This window comes from Ambystoma mexicanum, chromosome 7p (genome assembly GCF_040938575.1).
Source record: "Ambystoma mexicanum isolate Mex_15411 chromosome 7p, UKY_AmexF1_1, whole genome shotgun sequence".
NCBI classification, from domain to species: domain Eukaryota; kingdom Metazoa; phylum Chordata; class Amphibia; order Caudata; family Ambystomatidae; genus Ambystoma; species Ambystoma mexicanum.
Genome location: NC_090939.1, coordinates 318,063,452 through 318,083,582, shown reverse-complemented (window position 1 = coordinate 318,083,582; position 20,131 = coordinate 318,063,452).

Below are 20,131 nucleotides of genomic sequence, written 5' to 3'. Positions count from 1 at the left end.
CTAAACACTAGAATGAAATCAAAACACATATATATATACATATTCATTACTCGGCGACAATGATGAGAAGTCTGTGAAAACTAAGGAGCATCAGGTAATCTTATATTTTGAAAAGTGCTTGTTAAACTGACAAGTGTAGTAGTAACCATATGCAAACATTCAGTAAACATTGTAGTAGACGCCATCCAGAAGGCCCAATGATAATGTTGTTACTGCTGGGTGAGCTGAGGTGGTCATGCTGTGTTGAGCTAATATCATTGACAGTAATACAAAATTATGTATTTTTTTTTTAAAAACACAGTGCCAATTAAAAAAGAAAAACATGTCAATTCGGGAAAAGGGGTGGAATCAGTCAAAAAGATGTAATTGAGGGGGGCACAATCATCTGTAACATCAACAAAATGCAGTAGTCAGTTGTGAATGCCGAGAAACAAGTACAGTTATTATGCCAATGGATCTTGTATTGCAGGTTCGGATAGAAGAGGTGCTGTATGAAGGGACCACCGGACATTCAAGTAGTGCACCCAATACTGCAGCTCCTTTAATTTGATGGCAAATGTAGTGGTATAGATGACAGTAATGGGCTGTGGTAACTTGCTTCACTCTAACTGGAGAAAGTATTTCCAAAATAAACCTTTTCTGCTGGAGTTAGTTGGATGGGTGGCGAGTTTTCAGATTCTCAATGCAGCACTGGTCTCTTTCTTTTGATCACTGTGGTGCTATCTGTCAAGAGATAACCTTTGTTGACTCCATCAATTCTGTTAGGTACATTTAAAATTCATCCCCCAAAATGGACACAACCCTGTGAGTATCAGAGGCACTTCCCACGAGCTGTGTGCACATGCTGACAAGGGCCAGGGGAAAACAGTGGACCCAATTCTTATTGAGCTTTACACACAATTTAGAAAGTTTGGCCTTTAGGAGGTCATTAATTCGCCTGACAATGCCGTTGGCTTGGAGTGATATATGGAGCACAATTTATGCTTGGTGTCTAACAACTCTGTTATTTCTTTAAATAGCTGGTTGAAGAAGTGTGTGCCACAGTCAAACTTGAGTTCTTTGCACACTGCACAGTGGGGAAACACGTATCTCACTAGTAATTTGGAAGCAGACTTGTTGTCTGGGTGTGAACACAGACCAGACTCGACCCAGCGGGAGAAGGGGCAAACCACCACAATGAAATAGCGAAAGGTGTTGCACCATGCTCCCATGTCGGCGAAATCAATGTGAAGCTCACAGAATGGTCGGGGCAATGTGCCTTGCAGTGTCTGCAACGTTTCCCCCATATTATAAGTCTGGCAGATCACACTATTTGAAATAAATACATTTCGGCAACTCTTGTAGCTTTGGCCTGAACCAATCCTCCTGTATATCCACAGCCACGTGCTGTTTCGACATGTGGGAACAGTGGTGCAGCTGCTCAAATGCTACCATCACCAATTCTTGGGGCATCACCACCTTACCATACCACCTTACCATAGCACCCTGTTGCTAAATAAGATCTGTAGGAGATTGTTCACACCGTCTTTTCTGCCATAACGGTTTTTCATCCTGCAAGGCCTGACCCTATAGTTCAATTATTTGTGACAGACAACCCCTACTAAAAGACATAATAAGGTCAACAGCCAAATGACTGAGAGGCGGTTGCAGTGAGGAATGAAGTGATCATAGCGTTTTGACGGCAGAGTGACAGTATCCTCCCCACTCTCCTCCCAATGAGAAGTAGCAAAGACATAGGAACCAGGTCTAGTCTGGAGAAGAAGTTAGAAGGAGCTAAGCACATGGGGCATCAATCCACCGACAAAAAATAAAAATTAAGATATGTGCCCTATACACGTGGAAAATATAAAGAGCTTTTCACATGAAAAAGGGCTGTGGCAACCAACAATAATCCACACTTATTTAGAAGTTCCTTTCTGTTCTGATGAAGGCCACTCGGTCGATGAGTTGGGACAGTTCTCATAATAAGGGCCAGAAACACAATGGTCCTCATTCTGAGATTGGAGGTAATAATGGCACCGAGTCCACCCTGGTTCAAAGGGGACTTACCGGTCTATTCCGACCTTTGCGGGACCGGTAAGGCCCCATTGAAAATTGCAATCCCTATTCCCAAAGGGAATGGGGAGGGCGCAAATAATGGCCTGGCACATGCCAAGGCCATTATTTGCACCCTCGTCCCCTAACGGGAACCGTAAGGTGCTTTCACGACCCTCGCCCAAAACCCCCTCTGGCAAACCCATTGGCCAGGTGGAGTCAGGACTCGAGCCTCTAGAGCCTGGCATCCTCTTCAAAAGCCCTCCTGTGGCCAGTCCTGGCGCCTATGGTGCCAGACTCCTACACCATGAAAAACAATGTGCTTGGGAACTACTTTATTGTGTTGTCAGCCAACATGGAGGCATCCACATAGCTTGGTTCCTAGGAACCAGTCTATGCGGTCCAGTGTTTTGGGTGTGGTAGCCTAGGGACAACTTTACCTGGACTATTTTGTGGGGCTATTTAAACCACACCCGAGCAAGACAACACGCTTCCCGTTACTTTGCAGTTTGCAACGTGACGCTTACCGTGTCCAGCTATACCCCCGAACCTCGGAGAAGCAGAACCTGCAAGGAGACAAAAGGAACATCATTAGCAGCAGCATCTTACCTGCAGTCTTCATCTTTAGCTACTCGCAGCTCCTGAGAATAGCTTCCTTGAATCTGCACGCCACCTGGACAGAACAACCTGAAAGAGGAAGATAGCGGCAACATTAAAGAAAGCAGAAGAGACATTGCAAATTACAAACTGCTCTAAAGGCTTACCTGGCTGGTCGCCTCTCAGCTGGCACCACTCCGGACATTCCACACATGCTGAAGAACACCGCGACCTACAAGGAAAGAAGGAAAACACAGGTTAGCAAATGCAAGACATCGCAGCGCTGCGCATAGCGCTTACTTACCACATCATAGCGTTCTTAATGCACCATCATTTATCAGCGCGGCTCAACCAAGCCAGTTCTCCGCGCTGAAGCTCTGCATACCTAAGGGAGAAAAAGAGACATTATTAAACAAAGAAAGGCATGCAGGATAGCAACAATACTAAAGAACAGCAATAAGACCTACCTGAAAGATATCAAAAGGGCCGGCGTCAGTGAAGTAACTTGACCGCACACGCCCACGAAAGACATCGTACCCCTGCAAAGAAGGCAGGACGGAGAGCATGCCTAACTCTACCACAAGGTGAGGAAAGGGCCCCAAAGGGGCTGAAATCGTACAGGGGTGGAGGGAGGATACTTACCCCGATCGGTCAGTCTTGAACACAGTCCTCCTGTATTTTCAGGCAGAACCACATCTGGGCAAAACTGAGAAGTATACCAGCGAATAACCCGGCTGGGTGGCGTACCTGTGGATACCAGGTGAGCGTAACAGGTACGTTTTGTCTGACCAAACATACGTTATGGGTCCCGTTGGGGGACCTCGGAATAGGACGCAAAGGGATCACCGGCACTGGTGTCCTTACCGGTGCCCAGTATCCCTTTGCGAAAAACTCGGAATGAGGCCCAATGTGTTGACTTTCAGTCCGACTTAAGTGTAAAAAAAGTTAGGAAGTTGTTCTTTGTCATTGGATTAGGTCATTCTCACAGTGTACACCCTCCTGAAATTGAATAAATTGTAGTATATGATTTAGAATGAATAACAGTGTACAGACAGTGTTTTTGAATACCCCCCTTATTTTTTAAATATATTAAAGGTGGAGGGTGTGGTTGAATATTGTCGTTGTGTTCTCCATCAGAACTTCTTTGTCTGTTTTGTGGTACAAAAATAAAAATAAAAATAGTAATACTGTCACAACTGTACACTAACCCCACAGCGTAAAAAGGTGTTAGTTTTTAAAAGTGGTTTGGAACGTACTTTATTACGTAACCAAGTGTTTTGTCATACTGTCTGTGATGTTAATTGTTTTTATTGAGAAATTATGAAATATTAAACTGTTTTTTAACAATCTCTGGCAGAGGTTGGAAGGAACTCATGGTGGCAACAGTAAAGACAGACACAAGTGATCACAGTTCAAGAGTGTATATTAAGCTGTATGCAGGTTCGAAAAAACACCTAATCTAAACCTAAATCTAAGATGGGAACAAGTGTTGTTTGTCAAATGAAAATAAGGCAGTCCTAGTGTCATTGTGTCAAATATAAAGGGGCTATACTAAGAAACCTATTGCCAAACCTTTACAACTAATACAAAAAGGGTGTGAGATAGTGTTAATGAAAAGAAAGAAAAGTTCACAAATAATATATCAGGATGTGGTAGCTTGGGTCTCACTTCCCCATGTTTTAAGTACGGGGTAAGGTGGGATCTTAGAGCACAGTACCGTCTTGAGCCTCCCCATTACGAGATGACAATTACACTTGCAGCTATCAAGGCCATCGATGGCCAAGTCTCATTTCTCTTGAAAGTCTCTTGCTTTCAAGGGCCTAATGTATTCAAGTAACTAAACAAAAGTTCCTTCAACAAAATGAAAGTTTGTTTCCTTGTTTTACTTAGGTTGAGGATTTTTCACCCCTGGGTCCAGCTCTTCAGGGCGCTGACCCCTCACGCATCGTATTCCACTATCTTAAATACGAGTTCCTTTCTGAATGAACTTTGGGTGATAACTTCACCCCTGGATCTCCCCCATTCAGGCTCAGACCCCTCTTGACAGTTAGCCTCCCTCCACTGGTATCACTCTGGATTTCAACACAATCTTCATCTGTTTGTTTTTTTTTTTAGGGTGATGGCCTTTCACCCTTGGGTCCCCTTCTTCTGAGCATAGACCCTTTTCAAATCTCAATGTCTTTTTAAACAGTACCAGTGGACATCGGCCGGTTTCACTCTTATCAACACACTGTTTCTTGGTACTTTAGAAATTGCCCCTTCTCATCAGCATCCCTCCTCCGGGTTCACTCTTGCCAACTTCACATTCACATTGTACTTTCAATGTTCATGGGATTCACCTCCATTGCTTTCTCATGTGCTGAGATTCACTTCCCTTGCTTGCATTATAGTTCTTAGGTCAAAGGCTTTCGACTGTGCAAGGATTTAGCTTAACCTCCTGTATGAACACTTTGACCTATCTTCGCGGCTCTCCTATGGCCTTATGATATCTGTAGTTTTACTCAGATGGGGATCTGCCAGAGTTTCTCAGAGCAGCACCCATGTGGTGCCGGTACCCTTCTGCAGCCGGTCTCCCATTTACAATTGTATAGTTCCTTGAACTTCTCTCACTTTGCCACTTTGCGACTTTCATTCACCACAGCCCGATTTGTATTGGCTTTCCCCTTGACTCACCAGCTGGGGCATTCTGAAAGGCTCTGAAAACTTTGCTCTTCGCCTGACTAACCTCTGTACTAACCACACATGTCTGCATACTTAAAAATATATAACCTGCAAATGTATATATAACCTGTGCCTAAACTGTATAAATGTAAATCTTGTAAATATATATTTAACCTAGGAGGCCCTGTAACTAAGTGCCCCTCAAGTAACAGCACCACGATGCCCAAGGGCAGCTAGTGCGCTATACAAATGTAAAAAATAAAAAATAAAATGTTATGAACCGCTTGGCTTTACTCTTGACTGAAGTCAAGGGCAGTACCTAGGAAGCAGGCGTCTCCCTCGCTCTGGCTTATCAGCATCGATAAGCTCCAAGTACCACTGATATCTGTTGCAGCACACTTGGGCTATTGTCCTCGGTCTTACAATTCCCTCTGCAGAGGTTTTGTGGGTCTGTGTCAAAAAGGGCAAGGTCGTGTCACTCCTTGTCAGCCTCTCGATGTTGGCTGCCTTTCTTCTCCTCTTGAACTGCCGGGTCTGAATAGCTGTCTCATTGTGCGGTCCACCTTGCTCATCCTGTGCTCTTTTGCTCCACCTTTTATCCCTGGGGGAAAGGAAAGGGCTGTCAGGTGAGTGTGAGCTTCATTAATCTCCTGAATTTGCCTGACCCTTGTGTTGGGACATGTCAGATAAACCGCTCTATAAGTCTGTTGTCTTTCATGGAGTTAGAAAGTGTTTGGGCCTCATTAGGACCCAGGCGTTAAGGGGTTAACGGCACCGTAAAAGGTGGGGCCCGCAAAGGGACTCTCGAGGTAAGTACGTTACCGCAATTTGAGGTACCGTACTTACCGACTTCGCCATTCCCATTATGCCCTATGGGGCAAAAATGGGAATGGGAAAGGGCCATGGTGCTATGGGAAATTACCGCCCCGCCAACCTTGAAATGGGGTGGTAATTCCCCATTCCACCATGGCGGACTCCGGCATCGACCATGGTGCTAATAGCACCATGGTTTTCTGCCGGAGTCCTAATGAGGGCCTTTGTGTCGGAAATGGGGGGAAATAGATTGTCAGATTGTCAAATGGGATAGGATGGGAAAATGGTGCTATATGGAATTACAACAATCGAATTAGAGGGGTTTTTGGTAATCTCGGAAAGGTGGGTTTTGGAAGGGTTTTGAAATGAGTAGATAGGGGTTTGAGGCACACAGGAATTAACAGAATTTTTAGTATGAAGTGAACAGGGGGAATTGTGAGATTGGTAGTGTTTTGTCTGAGCAGACGGGGAGTGCCGACAATAGTGACTAGAGGGGCCTAGAAAAGAATGACCGGGAGTATGGCGGTATGGAACAGAAAAACAGTCATTCTGGAGGTACGATTTTGAAGTGTAACAGGGTTTGGGCTCCTACGAGATTTACCGGATATGTAGGAGACATCGGATCAGGACAGGAGAGGTCTAATGGGAGGAAGGGAGGTAGATGTAGCACAGCCTATGAAGATTTCAGAGATCTCGCCCTCGTCTCCTTATTCTCCAGTACAATACTGCGTATCCCTTGGGTTATTCTCCTGAGCATAATCCTGGGCTCCCCTACCCAGGTGATCTAATCTCGCTCTTTCGGTCCCAGGGTTGGGTTCGTAGCGCGTCATCCCTTCTTTGGCCACCTGAGTAAGGGTTTCTTGAGTCTCGTTCGGGAGTATACCCTCTGGTTTCTCACAAGGTGCAGTTGATGCTTTTAACCATAGCATAGAGCAAAGTCAAAGGGCCTCATTACACGGTAGGCGGTGAGCCATGGCGCTATTAGCGCCATGGCTCATGCCGGTAAAATACCGGCACCGCCTTGGCGGAAAGGGGATTTACCGCCCCATCCCAAGGTTGGAGGGGCGGTAAATCCCCCTTCCGCCATTGCCCTTCACCATTCCCATTTCTGCCCCATAGGGCTCTATGGGAATGGGGAAGGCGCTAATTACGGCACCGCAATTTTGCGGTGCCGTAATTAGCTCCGAGGTCCCTTAGCGGGTTGGTATTTAACGCCTGCAAAAAGCAGGCGTTAAAACTCCAACCCGCTAAGGGACCTCGTAGTAAGGCGGCAGGGATTTACCGGTACCGGTATTTTACCGGTGCCGGTAAATCCCTACCGCCTACCGTGTAATGAGGCCCAAAGGCTATTAGTATACATGATCATGGGAGGGATTGTCTGTTTCCTAGATTTGCTTTATATATTTTGTTTCTTCCCCTCATAAAAAAGGCCCGACATTAAAAAAGTGGGATGTACCCAGAGTATTTTATTTTGTTAAATTATTTGAGTAACTGGTAGTGTGAAGTATAGAACTTGCAATTGTAGCTGCATGTGTGCTATCTTGAGGTATTCAGTAATGTCTGGCACTGGGATATATGCTGCTATCTTGGCTGCTTCGTGTGCTGTGTCATTGCCAAGAGACATTACATCAGTGTTGTTCGCATGAGCGGTGCATTTCACCACTGCTACTAGAGTGGGCTGTGACAAGGCATAGATCAACATGTCCAAAAATGAAGCATACTGTACTGGGGACCTGTCTGCTCTTCTGAATCCCCTCCTCTTCCATCTGGAAAACCTTGAGTGTATGTAGTCGTGACATAAGCTGAGTTGGAATAGATCCTCACTCGGCAGCTCTGAAAGGCCTCTAGTACTTCTATTAATGCAATGAGTTAATCATTGGGTTGTGCTGGGTAGTGCATGGATAGTCTCTTTTGCAATAGTACTTCCTATTATCTGTTTACTAAGCAGGCCACTGTGGCCCTGTGTGCCTTTTACCAGTCTCTTGGTCAATAGTTGCTGACCTGTCAATGAAGAACACTTCTCTGTCATCAAGGACGTGACCTTGTGCTTTTGGAATGTCATTGTCAGGACCTTCGTATGTGGCACAGCCATGTACTTAATCAGTGTCAGTTATTGTTTATATTAAAAGGGTAGCTGGATTCACTGTTTTACACCGTACTTTGTGAATGTTGGACAGTATGACCTGTTAGGCTGATGCTCTCTGAATGGTCAAGGTGGATATGGAACTTTCCAGAATAGTGAATACTGCGTGTTGTACATACAGTGATACTGAGCACCTCATAGTAAAAGTGTATGCTTTCTCTATAGCAAAACCGCTGCAGTTATACCTTGTTCACACAGGAATTGGCCCTGCATTACTGAATCTAACATGTCACTGCAGTATGCTAAAGGCTTGTGGCCTATTGTGATGTTCTGTGTTTGTACTGCTGGCATGACCTACCTGTCGGAAAAGAGATATAAGTCTTGGTGTAATAAGGTGTTGCTCGGACAGTGGCCGTGGCAATCACATCTTTTAATACTTGACAACTAGTAAGCATCTGCCCCATCCAAGTGATTGTACTTTTTGTCTTGTGGGTGTACTTGATTGCCTGCACTAGTGGTTATGTGTATGTTGTGTAGTCAAAAATCCATGCCTTTGCAATAATTGCACAACCCCAGGAATGTAACTGTCACTGGTGCTACTGCTGAAGCACGTTCTGGGGTTATTTTCTTGCCACTGACTGAAATGAGTTGACCGAGCTATAGTACTCCCTGTTGACAGTACTGCAACTTTGCCCTGCCCACTTAATTTCCTTTGTCAGCCAGTAATTGCAATAAGGTGATCGCATTGTCCATGCACTGCTGATCATTAGTACTGCACACTAACAGTTCATCCATGTACTGAATAATAGTGTTTGAATGTGTATGTTCACCAGGTCTATATAGAGTACTCTGTTAAAGATACTGGGCAATTCACAGTGCCCCTGTGGAAGCCTATTGTGTTGGAATCACCTCCTGCTGTGTGTAATTGCTGTGAGATATTGAGAGTCAGGATACAATGGAACTGAGAAGAACGCATTTTTAAAATTGATGATAATAAAGTGGGTAGCTGCAATGGGTAGGTATATTGCATAGTATTTTAGCTGGGTCAGGGACAACTGGAGATTCAGCTTGTACTATATCATTCAGAGGGCACAAATCCTGGATCATCCTCCAACTAGATCCCTTTGATTTTTTGATGGAGTATGTAGCAGTGCTGCAGGGTGAATTATAGGATACAATAATGCCTTGGTGTAACAGTGCTGTGATGGTGCTGTTTATTCCCTCCTCTGCTTATTTGGACAGTGGGTACTGCTTTACTCTGGGCAATATGGCTCCCGGTTTAAGGGTAATATGTATTGGTGCGATGCTCTGTAGGAATCCTACTTCATGGGGGTTTATTTTATATTCCCCTGGACCATGCTGCACAATGAACAAACTTACTGCACTTCGGAATCTTGAAAAATGTGCTGCTACTTTTTACCGGTAAGCACCCCAGATCACCTGCTCCTGCACCACAGCCTTCTACCTGGATGCCTGCTGAATCCTGCCTTCCTTACCTTACTGCCTGATTGCAACCTGAAGCTTCTTCCCACTTGATGTGTGTATCTGCCATACATTTCACATATAGATTGCTTTCTGCTGCCTGCTAGTGCCAAACCCATAAGTCCTTTTCCAGAGCGCCTTTATTTTCTTTATCCTCCATGTTGTGCTATATTAGTGCTTTTTGGCAATTTCAAATCTTGGTGTGCTTTTTAAATCACTGCATCCTCCGTATTATGCTACATTTCAAATGTAGTTGTGCTTTTTGGCAATTTCGAATCTATGTATGTTTTTTATTCTGTGCACTATTTGCCTTCCTTTGCACACCTCCTCCTCTCGGCCTGCCTGGCTTTTAGGCCACTTGGTGAATTCCTGTGTACTGTGCAGCTCCCCTGCTTATCTCTTCCTACTCCTCTACCCCATGGCACTCTCCATCTCTCCTATCTATTGAAACTGCTATTGTATCACTTATCCTACTTCTCTCGCAAAGTCTGTAAGAAAAAAGGTGAACAGAGCTCTTCTGGACTCTAGTCCAGTCCTACCTATCGCAGACACTTAAGTCAATTCCACTTCCAGACAGACTATTATGGACATCCTCTTCACTGTTCCCTCTCCTGATATATGGACCCGCCCCCTCGGGTGTCCACTCTTTCTCCTTTCTCCTCCTCACCCATTATTGGTGACACCAGGTGGGATGTACTCCTTGCATACTTCTTATCCTCTAGGTGTATCATTAATGTCTATCACAATTGCACTTCTCCTTCTCGACCAGTGGTTACCTTCTCTCATAAACGTCCTCCCTTCTCCTACCACCCCTGCTTCCTCTCCCCTCACTTCTCCACCACCACCATCACCACCAAAGGGAGTACACCCCCCTGTGCACCTCCTCATAAAACCTTAAAAGGTGGAAACCAGCTTCACTTAGCTACTTTGAATGCTACTTTGAATGCTTGCTCTGTTGTGAAACACTCCTTTGACATCTGTCTCCTTCTCAAAGTCTTTGAACTGGACGTCCTCGCTCTTACTGAGACGTGGTCCAATTCTAGCTCTGTCACTGCTCTTGACACTCTGATTCCCAATGGCTACAAAAACCTCTCCAAACCCAGACTCAAAAGGCCTGGAGGTGGGGTGGCCCTGATCTTCCCTGAGTGTGTCCCTGTTTCCATCATTCCTACTCAATCCTACTCCTCTTTTGAATGTTTCATCTGTAGGCTTGTGGTCTCACCTACTCTCTCTCTCACCCTTGCCACTATCTATAGACCCCCTGCCACTATCTCCCTCTTTCTCTCTGAATGGGCCGACCTTCCCTCGTCCCTTTCAATCTCTTCTTCCAAATTCCTCCTCTTTGGTGACTTCAACATCCACCTCGACTCTCCTGAATCATCCACCTCTCAATTTCCGGGTCCTCTGTGACTCCCTCTCTCACTATTCTTCCTTTTGACCCGACTCACTCTGCCAGCAACACTCTTGATGCCCTCATCTCTGGTGACATCACTATCTCTAACCCCCCCTCCTGACTCTCCCTCTGACTCTGTCCTTGCTAACCTGCACCTTGCCATCTCTAACACCCTTGACATCCTTGCCCCTGCCATGAGGATCCGCCTAAAACCTGCCACCAAGAACAACAGCTGGTATGGCTTTGATCTAACATCTCTGAATATGCAAGCGCAGAGTTGCTGAAAGGAAGTGGCAGACCTCAAGCCTATCCTCTGACAAACTGGCCTGCCACTGGCTCCAAAGACAATAATGCTTCTCTATCCGCTCCAAATAGCGGGCCCACATTCAAGCCCACATCTCTGAAGCCACTAGAAACACAGCTGAACATTTCAAAACTTGCAAGGAATTTGTCAATCTACTTGCATTCTACATCACTCTCCTCCATTCCAAGGCTCTCTGCACTGCCGTGGCCTCCCAATTCACATCCAAAACGCAGGACATCCTGTCCTCACTCTCCTCCACCCCATCTCCTCTCCCACACCTGCTCCCCTGCCACCCTTGGCCCCACTCCTCTCACCCCCTTCACGCTCCTCCATCCTGCCCATAGCACCGGATGAGGTCTCTAAAGTGGTCTGCTCAATAAAGGCCTCCTCCAAACAGGTGCTCCCCTGTTCTTCCAGAACCATCAAGGACAACATTTCAACTCTTGCCCCATCTCGTGCTGACTTCTGTAACCACTCCTTCACCACTGGCTCTTTCCCTCTTTCCCTTAAGTACTCCCTTGTGCACCCTCTCCTAATATAAAAGCCATCTGCTGATCCCTCCTGCCCGGCTAACTGTCGCCCTATCTCTATCCTTTCTGGGTAAACTCTTGGAAAAGTTGGTCCTCCATCAACTGATCCTCCACACTGATCTTCTTGGTTGCCTTCATGACCATCAATCTGGATTCTAAGTACCCAGAGGTACCGAAACTGCTCTGCAGAACACCCGTGAAACCATGCTTGCAAATCTTGACTCCAACTTTCCTGCTGTTCTCATTCTCTTTGACACGGTCAACCATTCCATTCTCATAAAACGACTCTTTGACACCCTTGGCATTACTGACCGGGCACTGGACTGACTGACCTCCTTCCTCACTAACTTCCCTTCCCAGCTGCAACTGGGCCGTTTCTCCTCCACCACCACCCTCTCCACCAGTGGCATCCCCCAGGGCTCTATCCTATCACCATGGCTCTTCACTATCTATCTTGGCCCCCTTGCTCCTCCTTCTCTCCTCATTTACAGTGTTATGACGATGACACACAGCTTTTCTTCAAACTACCCTCCACTTCCCCCTCTTCCTCCTTTCTCATCCCGGCTATCTGACAGCCATTCAGGCATGGATTTTTGGAAAAACCCACCATCATGGTAAAAGCATATTTAAAATACAACCTTTCACTTGTCAAACTTATTAACCAATCTTTGGGGAGGTGAGGGGGGATGAGGATGGGATGGGATATGGCCTTAAAAAGCCAAAAAAACAAGTGGTTTTCTTCTCCATTGCCTATGTTTATGTATGATTAGGTACCTCTATTAACAATAATACTCCAATATAATGTTTTGGTTAGATAAGTACATTCTTTAATAGATTAAGTAGTTCATGATAGGTCTCCCGATCACCACTGATAGCTTGTTTCCAACATTATAAACACAACCCCTTCTAGGGACTTTTCATCAAAAATAATTTCAAATGTAATGTCATGAATGAGATTTATGATGTCATCTTTGATGTCCTGGGTGTTAGTCTTAGCAGTGCACGCTGGTGGCGTGAGTTATGGTTGCTTAGCTTAAACAAACTGGTGAATTTCTGAGGTTTTTCGATTTTACTGGTATCCATAACATCCGTTTAACAACGTTTTTTCATTGAATTTCATAGGCTTTTATTAGTGAAACTTAACCATAACGTCCCTTTAACAAAGTTTTTTTGTGAATTATTATTATAATCGTTTTTTTATAACACGCTTAATACCTGAGAAGTTTCTAAGCGCAGACTCGGAATTCAAATCTGTGTTGCTCTGCATCATCTTGCGTCCAAGACGAGCGCATTGCCACTGAACTATACTGCTCATGAAATATAACATAAATCAGGCCATGGTTAGATTTGGAGGTGAATGTACTGATGTCTTTGCTGTTGCAATGAGAGTGAAGCAGGGTTTGATTGATCTTCTTTGCTGTTTTCATCATATATTAGTTCTTTCCCTGAAATGATCCAAAACATTGAGTGTGAGACACCGAAAGTGGTTGGCTAGAAAATTGGTGGACCTTTACATGCTGATGATGTGGTGTGTGGGATGTTTTAACCCACTCTGCTCTGCCCTGCGGCATCGCTGTGTGCTGGTTGCACAAAAATTAGCAAAATGGCTGCGAAAACTCCATGTGCGCCAAAACCTAAGGAAATTGCACTCTACCAAGCACAAAAAGATGGCTGCCAAATCTACCTTGCCTGTGTCAGTGGTGGAACGGAGACCTCACTGCTGAAACATGACCCTGGGCTGCCTACCAAGTAAAAATGGAAACTGCATGAAAGTAAGTGCTTTACTGAAGAAAACCCAGAAATTGTTCTTAAATCCCTTTTCCTTGATTGGTGAAAATACAAAATACCATTCCAAAACACCACAAAACATCCAATATCCTTGCTGGGTGTTATCCGTCACCTCCTTTAGGAAATCATTATAAACTTACAATGTCATGGAAAGCGGAATCTGTCATCAAAATGTCCACAGTAAAAAGTGTGCCTGCCTGTGAAAATCTGTCAAAATATGGGTGCAGTACCAGCGACCGCCTGTATAACAGCTGTGATTAGTTTGCATCAGAAGTTTAAACTTGTGCAATTGATATCAAATGTCTGGAAATTAAGTGACCTGTTATTAAGAGGAACCTATGTTGTAACTATTTAATTTCCATGGTTTAGAACTGGAATAAGAGTTCTAGCTGCTTGTTTGAAAATTGCAAGTTTTGTTTTAAACAAAGAAAAATGTAATATAATAACATTGAATTTAAGCTGAACTCAAAGCCACCCAAACCAGTTCCACTGCTTTCCCCCATCTAAAGGCATCTCTCTCCTGCTTCCCACGAAGGCCAGGATGTCATACTTTTGTGAGAATTAAATCAGGGGAGGAGATCTTGGGCTGCACCAGAAAGAGACAATGGACCTTCCTTGGCTGAAAGGATATGCAGATTGTGAAGTGTGAAGAGTGGCCTCTTCCAGAAGGAAGGGGTGGATTACTTCAGACCTGCCAGCAGGAACAGGAGGCGGGGACAGACAGTCACTTGTGGATTCACAAAGCACTGAAAGCATATTTTTGAAAAAGACTGATAAAGGACTGTGCGAATTTGTAAAAATTATAGAATTAATACCATTGTTACTGTGATTTTGAGTGCACATTTTAAAAGATGGCAGAACTCTGTGGGATGTTCTGGGAAGGCACCGTGAAAATTCTGGTTTTGCAGCAAATGTATTTATGTCAGAAGCATGAAACTTCACACACTTATGCCCATAGACAATACGCACATATGTACCAATTTTTGGACAAATTAGATTTTGTGCCCTGGACAAAAAGTGCAAAAGTCTGTCAAATCCAGATCCAAGAGCCCACAGCCACGAGGCTGGGAAGAGGGTTTGCTCGACAAAATATGTGATCTATGTATGTTATTGGTATAAAGATTGCACACATGTAAATAGGTATTATACCAAAAGTAGATTTCATGTTCAAAAGGCAAAGGGGAGGATGTTCTGCCTCATAAAACCACATCATCATGGTGACACACTCTTTTCTCCTCCAGTCAATGGAGAAAGGGGATTCCAGCCAATAGCCTACCTAGGGTGTGCACTTAGGATAATTAAGCATACACGCCCCTTTATTAAATGCATAAATAGAGACAGCTGAGTGCTTAGAGAGACACACACATTCACCCACCAACTGATTGCTGGCAGAGCACAGTGCCAGAGGACTTGGCATCTCCCTTGCTCCAGACTCCAGAAACATGGTAAGCAGAAAGGCCCATTTCCAGAACTGACCCATTCTCAGCTTGGCCTTTAAAATTCCAGATACCAGAATTTACCCCAGACCTCTAAGGGGAACCAAAGAACAGCCTGGCTGTGCTGTAACTGCTTTCCTGCTAAGAATTATTGCCAGAATCCAAAGACCCAACCCAGTAGAGCTGTGCTGTGAACCAGAGCCATTGCAGATCCAGTCCAGTCCTACCGTGCAGTGACCAGAACGCCTTGCTGATTGCAGACCAGAGCGCCTTAGTGTCCCGTCCGGTGTGCCCAGCAGAATTTCTGTCCAGAAATCTTTACTGACCTGAATCCCTGACGGTTCTGTCCAAACCTATGTAGTGAGTATCCTTAGTATAGGACTGTCACCAGTTTATGTACTGTCCATAGTCATCCCTATCCAAACCCATCCTCTATTACATCCAGAACTGCATTGTTAGAATATTTTTGAACTGCCTGAACTCTCTATCTAATCCCTATTATCTTCTGTACTAGTAGTGTTAAACCGATCTTTGCGCTGATATATATTTTTCTGAAGAAGGCGAGTGTCTCGGTAGGTAAAAACCATCCAGAGACGTCCGGGACTGGTGGCTGTGCTGTTGTGTAGTTTGTTTCTTCATAGTCCATCCCTAGTGTAAAGAATCCTGTTGTCTTTTAAAAGCGCATCCTTGTTTTACAATTTGCCTCTATCTGAAAAAAAAGAACCTCTATGAAAACGTTCATAACTTCTTCAATTTTCATGCTGGAAACCGCATCTCCTTATAGTTCTCCTGCGATCGCGATTACCGTGCGCAGAAAAGCTTGCTGCAAATTTTTCGTTTTTGGCAAAATCTATAATGTGTAAAATAGCTTTTCATTGCACCGACCTCAAATTTAAGTTTTTTCATTGCTGTTTACTCTCAAATCATTGTTAGTGTTTGTTTGGAACCATATACAGTGACTCCCATTAGTATTTCGACAATTTCAGTGATTTAAGCCCATAATTAGTGTTTTTCTCCATTCCATTCAAAGCCAACTTTAAAACCACTTTGACAGTTTGCCAATTAGTTCTGTTTCTCTCTTGTGTTTGCTGGGGGGAAATTGGGATTGATATATTTGCTTAAATTCTGCATTCCTGAGACCTGTTCTCTCTCTCCTTCCATCTCTTTATATTGCATATTGGGGGGGATTGAGGGGGGTGCAGGGGGAAATAGTAACCACACTGCCGTTTAATTTGAACAAACACCCACAAAAGTATTATTGCTGTGCTGCATTGTTTTTGCTCATTATTACACCTTTTGATTAAAGAGATTGTTTAGTGTGACATCACCCCATTGGTGATCATTGTATAACCATTAAAAATAGTGTGATATATATTGTGAAATATCTAAATAAACATTTTAACTTTGCAAACCAGCCTGATTCCTGGTTCAGTGTCAACGGGGGATTCAAAGAGAGGGGCGTGATATAAGTAGTACATCGTTCAGAATAAAAGAACTTATAGACACAAATAAATAAATAAGGGTTTCAGTTGTGCATCCCATGCTAGGCATTGACTTAGGTGAAGTGCCGGATTGAAATCACTTACAGGTGTTTATTTGACAGGCCGTATAGGGACAAGTAGACAATTGCAAAGTCTACAATCGTTTTGTAGTCACTGGGCAATGGAAGTCAAAATTTAAAACAGTGGTAATCATGTGCCCTAAGAAACCTATGAGGAATATTTATTTTCAATGTAAACGTACTGTCTGTAATTCAACAGGTTGACTTTTTTGATTACCTGTTAGTGAGACTGTCAGCAAATGGCTCCCGGGGTGATCAAATTTACCGCAACGGTTGTGTTCTGAGGCCGCATGCTGGTGATGACAGTCTTCTCAAGTAGATTTGGAGGGAGAGCGACATAGGAAACATTGCAACTGTATCAGTTACAGCCACGCTGAGCTGCCCTTTATGGGGCAATGTAATGGGGGCAATGCTTCCACTCAAGCTTTTGATCTGAGGAAGAAATACATATTGCACCCCACTTTTCTGAATAACTACTTTCATAGGATTCTACGCCACCACATCTCCCTATTCTCCTGTTTCCCCCACCCCTCTACGATAACCCCACAGCACTTACCCCTCACCCCATCATCCTAAACATAGTACTTCCTCTACTATCCCGTTCCTATATTATTCTTTACTGCCTCTTCCCTGGTTCATGTTTTACCTCACCGGTCCTCCACTCTGAAAATCAATGTTAACAATGTTGTAAGCATATTTGTGCCACAAATGCATCGCTTTCCCTATAATTTCCATAAATAAATTAAAAAGAAATACATTTTGCCAACGTATTTGCAAAGTGGGATAGTACAGATTCTGAATTGTGTCCATTCTGTAAAACAATCAGCGAAACTTTTTTTCATTTTTGGGGGTTTTTGCCCTTCCTATATTGATTATAGGATGGCAATGCTTGATACAATATATTGTTTTTAACAGACGTGTAAGTTCTAAAGCTGCTAAGTTTTTTAAAGTGTCGACTATGCAGGAGGTGCACTTGATGTTTACAAACGTGTTGTAGATGCTGCATGTTGAAGATGTGTGGTTGTAATGAAAATTGTAAAATGAGTTCTGATTTCAAGGTTTTTTGTGAAAATGTTTTTATTTTTGGATGTAGTAGTGTATATTTTTTATTAAGATATGTGTGATTTTATTGCCATATGAATTGTATCCAAATAAATCTAACACATATAATTCTATGTTTCATGTAGTTATGTCCCTCCCTGTCACATGCCCCCCTAGTTGGTTGAAACTACAGAATACTTGCAATTATACAACAGAACCTCAATGCGTGACTTCTGACCAGCACCTATTCTTCTTGCATCATGGTGCCTCGATTACGAGTTGGCAGCTACTTTACACTAAGTGGACTATGTAAGATTCTCTCATTATTCGAGATGGAAGGCAAAGTCCAACTGGTCTAAGCATCGGTCATGTCCAAGCTGGAGTGCTGCAAAAGTCTGCTACTAGGCCACACCAAAAAACGGATGTTCATGTCTACATGCCATCCAAAACAGAGCAGCACTGCTTCTTTTCAGAATCAGAAACAATTACCACATAGCTCGACCCATGAAAAACCTTCACTAGTTACCTATACAATATTGAATGGACTTCAAAGTGAAATGCATCACCAGAAACAGTTTGGAAGTCAGGGCCTGAGTACCTCTCCAACGGCCTTGCCAAGTACGTCCCTCCTAAATCTCTTAGATCCAACAGATCAAACCCATTATCCACTAATACCTGCAGGCATAATATATCAGGAAAAGGGAAAAGGAGAACAGCTGTTGCGGATATCCAGAGGCGTTGCTAGGGGTGGGAGTGGGGTCTGAGGGGTCTATAGTCCCAGGACTTTTGGTTGTAGCCCCAGATACAAGCTCAGGGGTTACAACCAAAAAGACTAGCTAGCCCCTAGACCCGACAGTCCCAAAACTAGCCTAGCCCCAGATCTTTTTCAGAACTAGCAACCACACTGCTGAAATCCCTTAGCCTTTGATTTAAGAGTCAAGCCAGTGACTTGATATTAAGAGAATCCTTAAATGTTGTTCTGTTAAGAAGGCTTTGCCCGATGTTCTTTAGCTATGCACGCCCACCTCTTAGGTCCTCAAATCTGCACTTACCTTTAACTACATTGTGAATACTGAATTGTAACCCAGCTGGGACTTCGTTGTTTCATAAAACACTTTTTAAATGTTGGATTTGTTTTTTGTTTTTGTGTTATGAATTTGCCGATCCTTTTATGCAGTGCTTTAAATGGAATAAGAAATAGATGGGGTCCCTAATGCAAAACATTTTTGTGGCCGGTCTTAAAAAGTGTCTGTCATGGCCTCAGAATCACAACTACCTTTAAAAGTCATTAGACGCATGTAAGTAAACGAGCAGTGTTTTAAGAGAAGCAGCTGACTTTTTATATGTAGAATTAAAGGTATATGTGGAATCAAAGGGCACTAAATCTCTTTTAATCTCTTACAAAAGGTGTGTTGAATACAATTTAATTAATGTTCAGATATAAAATAACAATCAAGTCAAAATTGATCAATGAATGTTTCAATCTCCCAGTTGTGAAGGAAATGTATGATTCTTACAAATTCATTTTCAGTCATTTACAAGGCAAGACTTCAAAATAGTATGTTGCAAAAACACACAATATATTGTCTGTATTATTTTCCTTTGCTTCGGAATGTTAGAAACAACTATGAAAGATGAATTCCTGTCAGCCATGGATTAAAACCCCAGAATTCTTTTTTCCTCTTTGTCCTCTGAGCAGCATTGGACATTTTGAACCAGCACATCTAATAGCAGAGAGCCCAATGCTCGTGTGGCATCAGAGTCAAGGCCCAGTCGGATCTGGCAACTTCTTTGTTCGCCACATCGCTTCAGTGTCCCGCAGGACTCAGTCATATCCCCACGGCGGTCCCAATGTTACGTGAAACCCCTGGTGGAGATCTTGGAATCTTTCTCCACTCATTTCCAGATGTGCGCCGGTGACACACACATTCCTCCCAACGTGGCTAATCTCACTGACAATGGTCAAAATAGCGCTTCATGTTTTGTATCTCTGTGGGTCTGGATGATGGTAATCACCTCTGCATGAAGGTCTCTTAAACTGAAATCAGTTGTATTGGTGTTTGAAGGCAAACTAACCTCCCGCCCCCATTCATCTAGCCTCTATCAATGCCCCTCCCCCACACCCCGTCTATTGTCATGACCAAAAGCATAAACGTGGGTTTCTTTTTTGATTATAAGATCGCCTGTATTGGATAAATCGGAGAGGTTTTAAGATATTGCCATTACCACCTCTCCATGTTGAAACGCATACTGCCGTACCGCCCACAGCTCTGATTCTGGCCAGACTGGATAATTACAACAGGCTGCCCGTGCGCACTCTCCAGCTGATCCAGAACAAGACCGTTTAACAACACTCCAGGATCCCTTCCCACACGCACGGCCCACTTAAAGACCTGTGTGTACGTGTA